Below are 9,919 nucleotides of genomic sequence, written 5' to 3' on the forward strand. Positions count from 1 at the left end.
ATGTCCTACTGAATGGGGGGAAGCTGAAAGCTTTTCCTCTAAGAACAGGAATAAGACAAAGATGCCCACCTTCTCTACTCTTATTCAACATAGTACTGGAAGTCCTACCCAGAGCAATTAGGCAAGAGAAAGAAATAAAGGGCATCCAAACTGGAAAAGAGAAAGTCAAATTGTCCCTGTTTGCAGATGACATGATCTTATATACAGAAAAATCTACAGGCTCCACCAAAAAACTCTTAGAATTGATAAATTTAGTAAAGTTGCAGGATACAAAATCAACATAACGGAAATCAGTAACATTTCTATACACTAATAACAAACAATATGAAAAAAATCAGGAAAGCAATCTCATTTACAATAGCTACCAAAAGAATAAAATACCTAGGAATTAACTTAACCGAGGAGGTGAAAGATCATTACAATGGAAACTACAAAACATTGACAAAAAAAAAAAAGAAAAAACCTGAAGAGGACACAAAGAAACGAAAAGATATTCCATGCTTTTGGATTGGAAGAATTAAATTATGAAAATGTCTGTACTACCAAAAGCATTCTACAGATTCAATACAATCCCTATCAAAATACTAGTGACATTCTTCACGGAAATAGAAAAAAACAATTTCAACATTCATACAGAACCACAGAAGACCCCAAAGAGTCAAAGCAATCCTGAGAAAAAAGAACAAAGCTGGAGGCATCACACTACCTGACTTCAAAATATACTACAAACCTATAGTAACAAAAACAGCCTGGTACTGGCAAAAAAGCAGACACACAGACAAAGGGAATAGAACAGAGAACCCAGAAATAAAGCCATGAATTTACAGCTAACTGATTTTTATAGAGGTCCCAAGACTATTCACTGGGGAAAGGACAGTCTCTTCAATAAGTGGCGCTGGGAAACCGGATAGCCATACACAGAAGAATAAAACTAGACCCCTAACTCTCACCATATACAAAAATCAACTCAAAATGGATTAGAGACTTAAACATAAGACCCCAAACTATGAAACTACTGGAAGAAAACATAGGGGAAATGCTTCAGGACATCAGGCTGGGCAAAGAATTTATGAAGAGCACCTCAAAAGCACAGGCAACAAAAGCAGAAATAGCCAAATAGGATTATACCAAACTAAAAGCTTCTGCACAGCAAAGGAAACAATCAGCAGAATGAAGAGGCAACCTGATGAACTGGAGAAAATATTTGCAAACTATTCATCTGACAAGGGATTAACATTCAGGATATACAAGGAACTCAAACAACTCAATAGCAAGAAAACAAATAATCTGATCAAAAAATAGGCAAATAAGATGAATAGACATTTCTCAAAAGATGACATACAAATGACCAATAGGTATATGAAAAAAATGCTCAACATCACTAATCAGGGAAATGCAAATCAAAATCACAATGAGATATCATCTCACTTCAGTTAGAATGGCTATTATCAAAAAGACAGAAAATAACAAATGCTGGCGAGGATGTACAGAAAGGGGAACTCTTATACACTGTTGGTGGGAATGTAAATTAGTACAGCCATTATGGAAAACAGTCTGGAAGTTCCTCAAAAAAACTACAAATAGAACTACCATATGATCCAGCAATCCCACTACTGGGTATACATCCAAAGGAAAGGAAGTCAGTAAATCAAAGAGATATTTGCACTCTCATGTTTACTGAAGCACCATTTACAATAGCCAAGATATGGAATCAACCCAAGTGTCCATCAACAGATGAATGGATATAGAAAATGTGGTATATATATATATATATATTTGTGGCAACATGGATGAGCTTGGAGAACATTATGTTAAGTGAAGTAAGCCATGAATAGAAAGAGAAATTCTGCGTGTTCTCACTTATATGTGGAAGCTAAGAAAGTAGATCACAGAGAAGTAGAGAATAGAATGGAGGTATCCTGAGGCTGGAAAGAGGAGGAGGGTGGAGGGATAGTGACAGGTTGGTTAACAGATACAAAAGTATAGCTAGAAAGGAGGAATAATACCTAGTGTTCTATAGCACTGTAGGATAACTATAATTAACAACAATTTATTATATAGTTTCAATTAGCTGGAAGAGAGGAAAGAAAGGATTTCTCCACATCCTCACCATACTTTTCATTTTGCGAAGAAATAAGAAATCTTTAAGGTAATGGGGAAAAAGTCAGCGGTTTCCAGGATTTCAGGGGATGAGAGAAGGAGGGAGAGATGAATAGGTGGAGCAAAGAGGATTTTTAGGGCAGGAAAACTATTCTGTATGATACTGCAATGGTTAGTACATAATATTATGAGTTAGGCAAACCCCATAGAACTGTATAATACAGAGAACTCTAATATGAAATTAAATTAGCAATAATACATCGATATTGATTCATAACTGTAACAAATATACTACACTAATGTAACATGTCAATAATAGGAGAATCTGTATATGTGGGTATGGGAACTATCTGTACTTCTGCTCAATTTCTCTGTAAAATTAAAACTGCTATAAAAATAAAGGGAAAAAAAAAAAAAGAACCAGAGATTTGTGGAGAGTTTGTCAGCCATCAGTGGGAGCAAGAGATAAAGGGCACAAAGGGAGAAAAGATAGCATATCATTGAAACGGTAGAAATGCACAATTAACAAAATCCTGAGGGTTGCTTTTCATAGGGTACAACAGGTTGGTAGTGCCAGACCATACAGGAAATTATCACTAAGTACAATGTCAGTATTTTGACATAATGGCCAAGTATTAGAAAATAACAACTTCCTGCCACTACGAGAGAATGAGACATTTTGGCCCCTAGAGCTGTGCTGATCAGATTCCAAAATGTATTTAAGCCCCGATAAATCCAGCCATATGGCTGCTCCTGAACTTCTTGGTATGTGACTAGGATCTCTGCCTTCCTTCGTTCTGTAAGGTTGCTTACAATGACCCCTCATTACTTCTGGTGCCTGAGTGAATCTTTGTCCTTTGCAACCACAAGACCTTATCAAGCCATAAAAACAAAGCTATGACACACACTACAACATGGATGAACCTTGAAGACCTTATGCTAAGTGAAATAAGCCAGCCACAAATGTACAAATATTGTATGATTTCACTTATATGAGTTATCTAGAATAGTCAAATTCATAGAGACGGAAAACAGAATAGAGGTTACCTGGGGATGGGGGGTGGGTGTGGAAGAATGAGGAGTGGCTGCTTAATAAGTACAGAGTTTCTGTTTGGGATGATGAAAGAGTTTTAGAAATAGATAGTGGTGTTTACAACATTGTGAATGTAATTAATGCCACTGAATTGTATATGTAAAGTGGTTAAAATAGTAAACTTCATGTCATGTATATTTTCACACACACAAAAAGGCCCTATTATGGATGAAGTATGATGGAAAGCACGCCAGCCTGGAGTTAGAGAAACTTAATTTAAGATCCAGCTCTGCCATTTTCTAGCTGTGTTGCTTTGGGCAAGTTACCTAACCTCTCAGTGTCTCAGTTTATTCCTTTGGAAAATGGGGATAATAAAACCCTTTCTAAGTGTATTGTGGAGAACAAAGAAGACAAAATGCATTAAATCATAACATAAATTATCTTTTGAAAATGAGTCTAGTAAAAAAAAAAAAAGAAAATGAGTCTAGTGACTCTTGCTTTCCTTATTTGGAAGAGGAGACAGAAAGAGACCTCTGTATTCTGTATTCTCATTTTAGGAAAGTGTGACATGTGTCCTTTGACTGTGCTCTCAGGGTGCAATGGTGTGAATTGTGTGAGGCTCACCAGAGACCCAGACTTCCCTGAATGGCCCTCTTCCCCATTCCATTATGCCATACCCTCTCCAGCCCTTTTGGGTCCCCAGTGCTCTAATGCTCTCTCTTCTTCTACTTCCCATTAAGACCAGCCCTTAGGAGGGATTTTCTTATTCAAACTAGAGTCCCTTTGTTCCTCCTCTCAGAGTGTATCTGTATTTAGTAGGCCTTATCTCTTACCAGAGAGAGAAAAGCTTGGTCCACACAAGTCTGCAGAGTTAAGTGAAGGATTTTTTCCAGGCATTAGCAGACCTGTAAGTGCAGGAAATGCAGGGGGTGAAGGAGCCCTCCAGGTCCTTTGTATCTTCCCCCAGCCAGGCAGTTAATAATCCTGAACTATTTGCTTACTAGGATCCTTTCTCTGGTAATCAGCAAAAGGCAGGGGGCGGGCCAAATGGTTTCTCAGATTCGTTTCCATTGTGACATTGTGTGAAGTCTAAAAAGCAAGCACCCGCATCAGGAAAGGAGCTGATCTGTCCAAGGTTCTGAAATGTAACTGGGCAGGCAAGCCTCCTGTTATCCTGGGGCCCAGGAAACTCTGATTCAGCCTAGCCTCGGACTTACAGGTAGGTGAATAAAGAGATAATTCTGGTAAGGAGGAAAGGGAGAGAGAGAAGGGGGAGGAGAAGGGGAGTGAGAGGGAGAGGGAAGAGGGAGAGGGAGGGGGAGAGAGAGGAGTGGGGGGGGAGAGAGAGAGAGAGAGAGGGGAGAGAGAAGAGAGAGAGAATACAGATAGGCTTAAGCACCAAGAGACTGCTAAAATCAAAACATTGAAACTTTTGCTTCAATTTTATTTTTAAATAATAATGTTCACCAAGAAATCCCAAATCCCCAAAGCAAAAATATGCAACAAGTGAAGGGGAAAAAAAGACAAAAAAAAAAAAAAAAAAAAAACAAGGCAAAACTGTGCAAACACAAATTTGTCAGCAAAACTACAACCACATAGACTGAAGTGTTACCATCAACTGAGCTATCCAAAGGACTCAGAATTCTTTGTTTTTATCTTCTATGAGATAGAAACAGTTTGATTTTTATGGACGAAAGACAAACAGGAGTATGACTTAGCTTGATGTCATGTTCTTTCATGTTTCTTTATTAAAAACATTCCTTCTCGGGCCGAGCCCGTGGCGCACTCGGTAGAGTGCTGCGCTGGGAGCGCGGCGACGCTCCCGCCGCGGGTTCGGATCCTATATAGGAATGACCGGTGCACTCACTGGCTGAGTGCCGGTCACGAAAAAACGACAAAAAAAAAAAAAAGCATTCCTTCTCCAGAAAGTTTGGGGCATGATCCTCCTACAAATGCCATCTCTTCATGCAAGCATCTTTTCATGGAGGCTACAGAAAACTGGCTGAAAAAATAGCCAGTTGAAAATCAGACATAGAAAAAGGTTGGGCTTCCCTCTGAGTACTCGATACGTATTGTCTGTAATCAAATACATATTGCCTTGGGGTGATCCTTAAGTTAGGACCTCAAGTAGCCATATCTCTTCAATTAATTGTAAGTTTTTTAGGAGTAGTGACCATGTCTCCTGTCTTCTCCCACACAGACATAAACAGCACCAAGCATGCAGCAGATCAGACAGGTGTTCAATAAATGTTGGTTGGTTGATCAATTAAGGCAAAGGAGAGATGGAGCCTGGATTTCACTCAGGCAACATTATTTCTTTTTTCTTTCTTTTTTTGAAAAATTAGAGTGCTGTTTTTAACAAAACAAAAGTTCAACAATAACAGATTAAACAAATTATGGCACATCTGTACAAGTAAACACTACACTGAACTGTAAAAAGAAGTAAATCTATATAACTGATGTGGAAAAATATCTACAATTTATGAAGTGAAGGAAGAGCTGCAGCACAGTAGAAAACACATATAATTCTATATTTATTTTAACATTAAATTTATCTGAGAAAAGTGACACCTTTTATCACTTGTAGCTGTATTCATCTCTGTAATCCTAGCAGCTGGCATTTAGCCAGGGTTCAGTAAATGTTTGTTAAATAACTATGGCAACACCAAGAACTCAGAGTAGCATTTAAAAACACTCCCAACAGTGTGGATTCTGACCTTTTCCTGCTACTCCAAAACAAGCAGGGTTCTCCTATTGTTAGGCAGGAGGGAGGGTGGAGGAGGATTTTACAATTAGTCCAAATTAGGAAAGTGTTAGACCAAAGGTCACTGGTTTAATCCCAGATTTGGGTGACTGTTTTTCACCTACTTTTATCTATCTACCAATCCAACTATATATTAATCAATTTTCCTAACTTTTTATTTTGAAAAATTTCAACTCGAGAGAAAAGTTGCAAGGTTAACAAGTGAACACCTCTATACCACTCACCTCAATTCACTAACGTCAACTTTCTGCCGTGTTTGCTTTTTCTCCTCCTTCTGTGTGTGCGGTATACCATTTTTGCCAAAGTATTTGCATGTAAGTTACGTATATCATGACACTGCAACCCTAAATACTTCAGCATTGTCTCCTAAGAACACTTGACTATTTTTATACATGTCTTACTTTGAAATAGTTTAAGACTCACAAGAAGTTGCAAAAAACGTGCCATCTACCCAGTTCTCCCCATGATAGCATCTTACATAACCATAGTACATTATCAAAACCAGGAAAATGACATTGACACAACACATTAATTCAGCTACAGAGGTTATTTGGATTTCATTAGGTTCCTCTCCGCTCCTTCTCTCTCTCTCTCTCTCTCTCTCTCTCTCTCTCATTCTGTGAATTTTTATCATGTGTACAGACTTGAATAACAGAACTATTCCATCACCACAAAAAAACTCTCTCATGTTATCCATTTATAGTAACATCCTCCCCCAACCCTAACCCCTGTCAACCATTGATCTGTTCTTCATCACTATAATTTTGTCACTTTGAGAATGTTATATAAATGGAATCACAAAATATGTTACATTTTCAGATTAGCTTTTTTCACTCAGCAAAATGCCTTGCGATTCACCCAAGATGTTCCGTGTATCAATAGCTCACTCTTTTAAATCCTGAATAATATTCTATTGTCTAGCTGTATCACAGTTTGTTCATCCATTCACCTGTTCAAAGACATTTGGGTTGTTTCCTGTTTTAGTCTATTGTAAAGAAAGTTGCTATGAACACTCACGTACAGATTTTTGTTTGAACACAGGTTTTCATTTTTCCAGGCTAAATACTCAGAAATGAGATTGCCAGGTCATATGGTGATTGTATATTAACTTTAATAAAAACTGCCATGAGTTTTTTCAGAGTAGCTGTACCATTTTACATTCTCACCAGCAATAGATAAGCAATCCACCCGTACTAATCCTTGTAAGCATTTGGTATTATCAATACTGTGTGTCTCAGCTACTCTAGGAGGTATGCAGTATCATATCATTATGGTTTCAATTTGCATTTCCCTAAAGGCTAGTGATGTTAAACATATTTTCACGTGCTTATTTTCCATCTGTATATTCCCTTTGATGAAATGTCTGTTCAAGTCTTTTGCCCATTTTCTAATGTTTGTTTTCTTACTGTTATACTTAGAGTTCTTTATATATTCCGGATACAAATCCTTTGTTGTGGTTCATAAATATTTTATCCCAGACTGTGGCTTGTCTTTTCATCTTCTTAACAGGGCCTTTTGCAGAGCAAAAGATTTTAATTTTGATGAAATGTATTGATTTTTTTTTTTCTTTTATGGATTGTACTCTTGGTGTCACGCCAAAGACTTTTCCCAAGTGGTTGTAAAGGAAGGTGTTTTCAACCATTGTTTTCACCTCACATGTGTTTAATACTGTGATAGACGTCAAGAGAGATACACGGATGTAAGAAGACAACTTGTGCTCAAGGGGCTTCCAATTCAGTGTAGACAAGCACACAAATAATTACAGCAGAAGATGGGAGGTAATTATGAGCCATGTAAGTGCTGCAAAGGCTATGGATAGAAGGAGGGGAGGTCATGGAAGGGATGGATCACTTCACACTGGAGATACCAGGAAAGACTTCATGGAGGAGGTGGCATTTGCGCCTTAAGGATTTCAATAGTTGAAGTAGGAGCAGGGGAGGAAATTCCAGGAAGAGAGAATTGCACAAGCAGAGGAACATAAAACAAGTGGGACATAAAAGTCAAGATCAAGAAGTGGGATGGGGGGGACAAGAGGAGAATAACAAGTTCACTTTCAGATATACAGTATTTGAAACCAGCAAGCTTTCATGAGGAGATATCCAACAGGCAGTTAGCTATGGGAATCTGGAGTTCAAAACTGGAAACAGGAATTTGGGAATCTTTAGCATAGGTCAGGCCTTTTGTTATACACCTCACACAGCAACTTGTACTCCCCTTCAGAGCACTCGTCACTATTATAATTAACAGTTAACTGTGTAATTCGTTGTTTAACCTCTGATCTCTCCTGCAAGAATGCCAGCCTCATGGAGGCAGAGTCCATATCTGTCTTATTCCTAGCACCTACTCCAGTGTGTTGCACATAGTAAATATTCAGTAGCTATTTGCTGAATGAATTAATTAAAGAAGTTAATACTCGGGCCGAGCCCGTGGCACACTAGGGAGAGTGCGGCGCTGGGAGCGCGGCGACGCTCCCGCCGCGGGTTCGGATCCCATATAGGAATGGCCGGTGCGAGCGCCGGTCACGAAAAATACAAAAAAAAAAAAAAAAAAAAAAAACAAAGAAGTTAATACTTCTAATAGCCCGCATTTATTGAACATGCACACAGCAGGCATTGGGATACCCACTTTGTATACATAATTTCATTTAAACCTCACAGTAATCTCATGAGAGGTAAGTCAAGGATTCTCAAACCTAGATTCAGTGGGTCTTAGGTAAGGCCTGGGAATCTGGAGTTAAGTTCCCAGGTAATTCTGATGATCAGCCAGGTTTGCAGATCACTCAAGTGGATGGTTTTATTGAAATTCTACAGATGAAGAAACTAAGGCTCAGCAAATAATAGTAATGTGCTCAAGGTCACATGGCTAAGAATACCATGAGGCAAAACTAGATCTCTCAGGAGAGAACTTTACCACAAGCCTCCCTGTCTCTGGGAAATCTAATATCTGAAAAAGAGGGTTATAAGGGAAGAGTAGAAGGCCAAGAACTAAGGCCCTGAAACCAAGGAGAGTGGTCAGCACTGCTAAATGCTGCAGAGAGATTGTGGAGGACGTGGCATGAGGGAGAACTGGGGATGACTGACCAACGTGTCTGCGGTGCCTGAGCATTAGAGAAAGAGACACACAGCACATACACAGCACACACACGGCACTCCCTTAGGAAACCTGGCCAGCTGGAAGGCATTATAGATTGAGGCTCAGCCAATATTACTCCTTCTAGGACAGCTTTGTGCTAAAATTATTGAACCCAAACATCTGGGCCTGTGGGATGCCAAGAAAAAGGAGGTATAAATGCCACAGTGAAAGCTCAGTTTGGAATCTCAGGTAAGCTGCTGAAAAAAATGCAAAATGCAGCCCACTCTAGATCTTCTAGGGCCACTGCCACTTTGTTGGATTATTTAGGCCTTTTGCCTGACTTTCTTCTGTTCTATGTGTGTTTTGCTTTTGGGGTGGTACTTCTATTGGAGGATGGAAAGGGACAGGAAGGTGGACCTCCAACCAGGACATTTTGCTGACTTTCAGTAGTCCTGAGTAACAAAGTTGAAATGAGATTGGAACTACAGCCCAGAAGGAAGATCTTTTAATTATGTGTTAATTCAAATTGTCTGGTTGTTTCCACTTTGCCAAGTTCATGCAGGATCTGGTACCACAATCAAGGTTGGCTGTATTCTCTTTCCCAAGGAGCAGCATGGAGGCCCATGCAAGGATGTGGTGGTCAGTTTCTTGCAGTCTCCTAACTAAACCCAACTCATATCCTGTTGCTGGTGGATGCGAAGTAGTGTCCTTTTAGTTGAAAGAGGATGATGACAATAACCCCTCATACCTGTACAGTTTGCAAAGTAACTTCACATGCATCAGCTCAATCTTTTATGACCCTGGGGAAGTAAGTGTTCCCCACATGCTTAGTAAGTGGCAGAAGCTGCAATTCAAACCCATCCTCTCTGACTCTGAGTCCAAAGTCTTTCAATTACAAACCAGCCTAATTTGTTGTTGGCAAAAACTTTTCTGAAGCCCACTTAACCCTA

This window comes from Cynocephalus volans, chromosome 7 (genome assembly GCF_027409185.1).
Source record: "Cynocephalus volans isolate mCynVol1 chromosome 7, mCynVol1.pri, whole genome shotgun sequence".
In the NCBI taxonomy this organism is placed as follows: Eukaryota; Metazoa; Chordata; class Mammalia; order Dermoptera; family Cynocephalidae; genus Cynocephalus; species Cynocephalus volans.